Here is a 9,037-nt window from a genome sequence, read left to right as displayed (position 1 = left end):
TGGGGTTTTTCATCCTTGTTTCCTTTATGAGATATCATCCACGATTTAGGCAATATTTGGCCGTTTTTCCACGTTTTCAAGCATTTTCGGTTTATTGCTTTAATTCATTAAATTTACGATAAATATGACGCAAACACGTAATGAATTGCAAATTACCCTTAAATACTTGATTTTCAATCAACTATTTGTACCTCGTTAAAATAGTGAGTCAGATATTGATTAGGAGAGATTTTCTGTTGTTATTGCATATTTCGTCGTTTCAGCCGGATTAGTGTAGTTTAACGAGTACCTTTTCTCTCAGTAATATAAACGGAAATTCAGGAACATTTTAGTTAATTCTAATGAAAAGACATTGATTTTTTATCATTTGAGTTGGAAAACGCCGTATCATATGATCAAAATAACACGAAACATTGCTTAATGATTTGAAGCAAAAATCCACGTAATTGGTAATGTTGTGACTTTTTTCACGTTTTCATGTGACAACATGAAAACATTTAAGGTAGTAATATTCGAATTTACTAATATTTTGATACAACCTCATGTTTTCTCGCGAAATGTGATTTAGCTTAAAAATCTAAGAATTTAGCATAATATTGCGTTTTTAAGCAAGTTTTCTTGTATTTTATTTGTACTAATAACAATGGAATTTAGCAATATTTTCACGTTTATCATCCTTTTTTCCTTTATAAGACTTAAACGAAATATCAACGATTTAGGAAATTATTTGCCGTTTTTCAACGATTTTAAGCATTTTTGGTTTATTGTCATTAATGCATTAAAAATACGATAAATATGATGCAAACACATAATTAATTGCAAATTACCCTTAAGTACTTTATTTACAGTCAACTATTTGTACCTCGTTAAAATAATGAGTTAGGTATTGATTAGAAAAGATTTTTTGTTGCCATTGCATATTTTTACGTTTCAGCCGGTTTAAAGCGGTTTTACGAGTGCCTCTTCCTACAGTAATATAAACGGAAATTCAGGAACATTTTAGTTAATTCTAAAGAAACACATTGATTTTTATCATTTGAATTGGAAACAACGTTTTCATATGCCTTTTTAATGATCAAAATAATACGCAACCTCGCTCTATGATTTGATGTAAAAATCGTCAAATTTTGTATTTTTAGTGACTTTTTCACGTTTTTATGTAGAGTAATTTTAGGTAAATATGTTCGATTTTACTAATATTTTGATACTACTTCATGTTGTCTCGCAAAATGTAATTTAGCCTACAAATCTCAGAATTTCGCATAATATTGCGTTTTAAGCAATATTTATTGCGTTTTCATGCATTGTGCTTTGTACATAATATCATCGAATTTAGAAATATTTTGAGGTTTTTCATCCTTGTTTTCTTTAAGATTTAAACCAAATATCATCGATTTAGGCAATATTTTGCCATTTTTCCGCGTTTTCAAGCCTTTTCGGTTTATTGCCATTAATTCAATAAATTTACGATAAATATGATGCAAACACGTAATTAATTGCAAATTAAAATTAAATACTTGATTTTAAATCAACTATTTGTATCTCGTTAAAATAGTGAGTAAGATATTGATTAGGGGAGATTTTCTGTTTTTATTGCATATTTTGAAGTTTCAGCCGGAGTAAAGCAGTTTTATGAGTACCTCTTCTTACGATGATATAAACAGAAATTCAGGAACACTTTAGGTAATTCTATAGAAAACACATTGGTTTTTATCATTTGAATTGGAAACAACGTTTTCATATGCCTTTTTATTGATCAAAATAATACGCAACCTCGCTCTTTGATTCTACGTAAAAGTCCTCGAATATGGTATTATAGTGACTTTTTTCACGTTTTTCATGTTGAGTGATATCTGGTTAAAATGTTTGAATATACTCATTTTTTTGATACTGCTTCATGTTGTCCAAATATATGTGATTTGGCCTACAAATCTCAGAATTTCACATAATATGGCGTTTTTAAGCAAGTTTTCTTGCATTGTACTTTGTACTTAAAATCATCGAATTTAGCAATATTTTGGGGGTTTTCATCCTTGTTTCCTGTATGAGATTTAAACCAAATATCAACGATTTATGCAATATTTTACCGTTTTTCCACGTTTTCCAGCCTTTTCGGTTTATAGCCATTAATTCATGAAATTTACGATAAATATGATGCACACACGTAATGAATTGCAAATTACCCTTAAATACATGATTCTCAATCAACTATTTGTACCTTGACTATTTCTTGAGCCTCTACATCCCTCTCTTAAGCCTCTACATCATTCTCTTGAGCCCATGCATCACTCTCTTGAGCCTCTGCATCACTCTCTTAAGCCTCTTCATCTCTCTCTTCAGCCTCTGCATCACTCTCTTGATCCTCTGCATCACTCTCTTGAGCCTCTGCATCATTCTCTTGAGCCTCTGCATCCCTCTCTTGAGCCTCTACATCATTCTCTTGAGCCTCTGCATCCCTCTCTTGAGCCTTTGCATCACTCTCTTAAGCCTCTGCATCCCTCTCTTGAGCCTTTGCATCGTTCTCAAGTGCCTCTGCATCTTTCTCTTGTGCCTCTGCATCCCTCACATGAGCCTCTGCATCCCTCTCTTGAGCCTCTGCATCCCACTCTTAAGCCTCTGCATCACTCATGAAAAGTCATAATTTCAACCTGCGAAAACGTGCCGAGAGGCAGAATTTGCCTCCAGAATATGGCTCAAGCGTCGAATTTGGGACTTTTGGGATATTTTGAAAACTGTAGAGAGGGCTTGGGCAAAATGTGATCCATCGCCGCTTTCAGTAACTGGCATATTTTCGGTATAAAATGTCGTAATTTCCTACTGCGAATACGTGCAGAGAGCCAGAAATTGGCTCCAAAATATTCTTCAAGGGACGTATTTGGGATGTTTGGGATATTTCGAAAACTGCAGAGGGGTTTGGGCAAAATGTGACCCATCGCCGCTTTCAGTAATTGGTATATTTTCGGTATAAAAAGGCGTAATTTCAAACTGCGAATACGTGCAGAGAGAGAGAATTTGGCTCCAAAATATGGTTCAAGGGTCGAATTTGGAATGTTTGGGATATTTTGAAAACTGCAGAGAGGGTTTGGGCAAAATGTGATCCATCGCCGCTTTCAGTAATTGGCAATTTTTCTGTATAAAAAGTCGTAATTTCAAACTGCGAATACGTGCAGAGAGCCAGAGTTTGGTTCCAAATCATGGCTCAAGAGTCGAAATTTGGATGTTTGAGATATTTTCAAAACTGCGGGGTGAATTTGGGCAAACTGTGACCCATCGCCGCTCTCAGTAATTGGCATATTTTCGGTATAAAATTCGTAATTTCAAACTGCGAAAACGTGCCGAGAGCCAGAATTTGGCTAAAATATATGGCTCAAGCGTCGAATTTGGGACGTTTGGGATATTTTGAAAACTGCAAAGAGGGCTTGGGCAAAATGTGATCCATCGCCGCTTTCAGTAACTGGCATATTTTCGGTATAAAAAGTCGTAATTTCATACTGCGAATTCGTGCAGAGAACCAGAAATTGGCTCCAAAATATTCTTCAAGGGTCGTATTTGGGGTGCTTTTGATGTTTTGAAAACTGCAGAGGGTTTGGGCAAAATGTGACTCATCGGCGCGTTCAGTAATTGGCATATTTTCGGTATAAAAAGTCGTAATTTCAAACTGCGAATACGTGCAGAGAGCCAGAATTTCCCGCCAAAATATGGCTCAAGCGTCGAATTGGGGATGTTTAGGATATTTTCAAAACTGCAGGGTGGGTTTGGTCAAACTGTGACCCATCGCCGCTCTCAGTAACTGGCATATTTTCGGTATAAAATTCATAATTTCAAACTGCGAATACATGCAGAGAGCCAGAATTTGGCTCGTTAATTTAGCCCAAGCGTCGAATTTGGGATGTTTGGGATATTTTGAAAACTGCAGAGAGGGTTTGGGCAAAATGTGATTCATCGCCGCTTTCAGTAATTGGCATTTTTTCTGTATAAAATATCGTAATTTCAAACTGCGAATACGTGCAGAGAGCCAGAATTTGGCTCCAAAATATGGTTCAAGCGTCGAATTTGGGATGTTTGTGATATTTTTAAAACTGCAGGGAGGGTTTAGGCAAAATGTGACCCATCGCTGATCCAAGTAATTGGCATATATTCGGTATAAAAAGTCATAATTTCAAACTGCGAATACGTGCAGAGAGCGAGGATTTTGCTCCAAAATATTGCTCAAGCGTCAAATTTGGGATGTTATGGATATTTTGAAAATTGCAGGGAAGGTTTGGGCAAAATGTGACTCATCGGCGCGTTCAGTAATTGGCATATTTTGGTATAAAACGTCGTAATTTCAAACTGCGAATACGTGCAGAGAGCCAGAATTTGGCTCCAAATTATGGTTCAAGCGTCGAATTTGGGATGTTTTAGATATTTTGAAAACTGCAGGAGGACTTGGGCAAAATGTGACTCATCTGCGCGTTCAGTAATTGGCATATTTCCGTTATAAAAAGTCGTAATTTCAAACTGCGAATACGTACAGAGAGCCAGAATTTACCTCCAAATTATGGTTCAATAGTCGAATTTTGGATGTTTGGGATATGTTCTAAACTGCAGAGAGGGTTTGGGCAAACTGTGACATATCGCTGCTCTCAGAAATAGAATATTTTCGGTATAAAAATCGTAATTTCAAACGGCGAATACGTGCAGAGAGCCAGAATTTGGCTACAAAATATGGTTCAAGCGTCGAATTTGGGACGTTTGGGATATTTTGAAAACTGCAGGGAGGGTTTGGGCAAAACGTGATCCATCGCTGCTTTCAGTAATTGGCATTTTTTCTGTATAAAAAGTCGTAATTTTAAACTGCGAATACGTGCAGAAAGCCAGAATTTGGCTCCAAATTATGTTCAAGCGTCGAATTTGGGATGTTTGTGATATTTTTAAAACTGCAGGGAGGGATTGGGCAAAATGTAACCCATCGCTGATCCCATTAATTGCCATATATTTGGTATAAAATGTCGTAATTTCAAACTGCGAATACGTGCAGAGAGCGAGAATTTTGCTCCAAAATATTGCTCAAGCGTCAAATTTGGGATGTTTGGGATATTTTCAAAACTGCAGGGTGAATTTGGGCAAACTGTGACCCATCGCCGCTCTCAGTAACTGGTATATTTTCGGTATAAAATTCGTAATTTCAAACTGCGAATACGTGCAAAGAGCCAGAGTTTGGCTACAAAATATGGTTCAAGCGTCGAATTTGGAATGTTTGTGATATTTTGAAAACTGCAGAGAGGGCTTGGGCAAAATGTGAAACATCGCCGCTTTCAGTAACTGGCATATTTTCGGTATAAAAAGTCGGAATTTCATACTGCGAATACGTGCAGAGAGCCAGAAATTGGCTCCAAAAAATTCCTCATGGGTTGTATTTGGGATGTTTGGATTATTTCGAAAACTGCTGAGGGGTTTGGGCAAAATGTGACCCATCGCTGATCCCAGTAATTGGCATATATTCGGTATAAAAATTCGTAATTTCAAACTGCGAATACGTGCAGAGAGCCAGAGTTTTGCTCCAAATTATGGTTCAATAGCCGAATTTGGGATGGTTGGGATAATTTCAAAACTGCAGGGAGGGTTTGGGCAAACTGTGACATATCGCTGCTCTCAGTAATTGAATATTTTCGGTATAAAATTCGTAATTTCAAACTGCGAATACGTGCAGAGAGCGAGAATTTTTCTCCAAAATATGGCTCAAGCGTCGAATTTTGGACGTTTGGGATATTTTGAAAACTGCAGGGAGGGTTTGGGCAAAACGTGATCCATCGCCGCTTTCAGTAATTGGCATTTTTTCTGTATAAAAAGTCGTAATTTCAAACTGCGAATACGTGCAGAGAGCCAGAATTTGGCTCCAAATTATGGTTCAAGCGTTGAATTTGGGATGTTTGTGATATTTTTAAAACTGCAGGGAGGGTTTGGGCAAAATGTAACCCATCGCTGATCCCATTAATTGGCATATATTCGGTATAAAATGTCGTAATTTCAAACTGCGAATACGTGCAAAGAGCGAGAATTTTGCTCCAAAATATTGCTCAAGCGTCAAATTTGGGATGTTTGGGATATTTTGAAAACTGCAGGGAGGGTTAGGGCAAAATGTGACTCATCGGCGCGTTCAGTAATTGGCATATTTTCGGTATAAAATTCGTAAATTCAAACTGCGAAAACGTGCCGAGAGCCAGAATTTGGCTCCAAAATATGGCTCAAGCGTCGAATTTGGGACGTTTGGGATATTTTCAAAACTGCAGGGAGGGCTTGGGCAAAGTGTGATCCATCGCCGCTTTCAGTGACTGGCATATTTTCGGTATAAAAAGTCGTTATTTCATACTGCGAATACGTGCAGAGATCCAGAATTTTGCTTCAAAATATGAGTTAAGCGTCGAATTTGGGATGTTTGGGATATTTTGAAAACTGCAGGGAGGGTTTGGGCAAAATGTGATCCATCGCTGCTTTCAGTAATTGGCATTTTTTCTGTATAAAAAGTCGTAATTTCAAACTGCGAATACGTGCAGAGAGCCAGAACTTGGCTCCAAAATATGGTTCAAGAGTCGAATTTGGGATGTTTGTGATATTTTTAAAACTGCAGGGAGAGTTTGGGCAAAATGAGACACATCGCTGATCCCAGTAATTGGCATATATTCGGTAAAAAAAGTCGTAATTTCAAACTGCGAATACGTGCAGAGAGCGAGAATTTGGCTCCAAAATATTGCTCAAGGGTCAAATTTGGGATGTTTGAGATATTTTGAAAACTGCAGAGAAGGTTTGGGCAAGATGTGACTCATCGGCGCGTTCAGTAATTGACATATTTTGGTAGAAAAAGTCGTAATTTCAAACTGCGAATACGTGCAGAGAGCCAGAATTTGGCTCCAAAATATGGCTCAAGGGTCGAGTTTGGGATGTTGGGGATATTTTGAAAACTGCAGGGGGGGTTTGGGCAAAATGTGACTCATCGCCGCTTTCAGTATTTGGCATATTGTCGGTATAAAAAGTCGTAATTTCAAACTGCGAATACGTGCAAAGAGCCAGAATTTGGCTACAAAATATGGTTCAAGCTTCGAATTTGGGATGTTTGTGATATTTTTTAAAACTGCAGGGAGGGTTTGGGCAAAATGTGACCCATCGCTGATCCCAGTAATTGGCATATATTCGGTATAAAAAAGTCGTAATTTCAAACTGCGAATACGTGCAGAGAGCCAGAGTTTGGTTCCAAAATATGGCTCAAGAGTCGAATTTGGGATGTTTGAGATATTTTCAAAGCTACAGGGTGAATTTGGGCAAACTGTGACCCATCACCGCTCTCAGTAATTGGCATATTTTCGGTATAAAATTCGTAATTTCAAACTGCAAAAACGGGCCGAGAGGCCGAATTTTGCTCCAAAATATGGCTCCAGAGTCGAATTTGGGACTTTTGGGATATTTTGAAAACTTCAGAGTGGGCTTGGGCAAAATGTGATCCATCGCTGCTTTCAGTAACTGGCATATTTTCGGTATAAAAAGTCGTAATTTCATACTGCGAATACGTGCAGTGAGCCAGAAATTGGCTCCAAAAAATTCCTCAAGGGTCGTATTTGGGATGTTTGGGATATTTCGAAAACTGCAGAGGGGTTTGGGCAAAATGTGACCCATCGCTGATCCCAGTAATTGGCATATATTCGGTATAAAAATTCGTAATTTCAAACTGCGAATACGTGCAGAGAGCCAGAGTTTGGCTCCAAAATATGGCTCAAAAGTCGAATTTGGGATGTTTGGGATATTTTGAAAACTGCAGGGAGGATTTGGGCAAAATGTGACTCTTCGGCGCGTTCAGTAATTGGCATTTTTTCTGTATAAAAAGTCGTAATTTCATACTGCGAATACGTGCAGAGAGCCAGAATTTGGCTCCAAAATATGGTTCAAGAGTCGAATTTGGGATGTTTGTGATATTTTTAAAACTGCAGGGAGCGTTTGGGCAAAATGTGACACATCGCTGATCCCAGTAATTGGCATATATTCGGTATAAAAAGTCGTAATTTCAAACTGCGAATACGTGCACTGTGCCAGAATTTGGCTCCAAAATATTGCTCAATAGTCGAATTGGGATGTTTGGGATATTTTGAAAACTGCAGGGAGGGTTTGGGCAAAATGTGACTCATCGGCGGGTTCAGTAATTGGCATATTTTGGTATAAAATGTCGTAATTTCAAACTGCGAATACGTGCATAGAGCCAGAATTTGGCTCCAAATTATTGCTCAAGGGTCGAATTTGGGATGTTTGGGATATTTTGAAAACTGCAGGGGGGGTTTGGGCAAAATGGGACTCATCGCCGCTCTCAGTAATTGGCATTTTTTCTGTATAAAAAGTCGTAATTTCAAACTGCGAATACCTGCAAAGAGCCAGAATTTGGCTACAAAATATGGTTCAAGCGTCGAATTTGGGATGTTTGTGGTATTTTTAAAACTGCAGGGAGGGTTTGGGGAAAATGTGACCCATCGCTGATCCCAGTAATTGGCATATATTCGGTGTAAAACTTCGCAATTTCAAACTGCGAATACGTGCAGAGAGCCAGAGTTTGGTTCCAAAATATAGCTCAGAAGTCGAATTTGGGATGTTTGAGATATTTTCAAAACTGCAGGGTGAATTTGGGCAAACTGTGACCCATCGCCGCTCTCAGTAATTGGCATATTTTCGGTATGAAATTCGTAATTTCAAACTGCGAATACGTGCAAAGAGCCAGAGTTTGGCTACAAAATATGGTTCAAGCGTCGAATTTGGGATGTTTGAGATATTTTGAAAACTGCAGAGAGGGCTTGGGCAAAATGTGATACATCGCCGCTTTCAGTAACTGTCTTATTTTCGGTATAAAAAGTCGGAATTTCATACTGCGAATACGTGCAGAGAGCCAGAATTTGGCTCCAAAAAATTCCTCAAGGGTTGTATTTGGGATGTTTGGGATATTTCGAAAACTGCAGAGGGGTTTGGGCAAAATGTGACCCATCGCTGATCCCAGTAATTGGCATATATTCGGTATAAAAAT

Source organism: Procambarus clarkii, unplaced genomic scaffold (assembly GCF_040958095.1).
Source record: "Procambarus clarkii isolate CNS0578487 unplaced genomic scaffold, FALCON_Pclarkii_2.0 HiC_scaffold_116, whole genome shotgun sequence".
Classification (NCBI taxonomy): Eukaryota; Metazoa; Arthropoda; class Malacostraca; order Decapoda; family Cambaridae; genus Procambarus; species Procambarus clarkii.
This window is presented reverse-complemented; position numbering follows the sequence as displayed.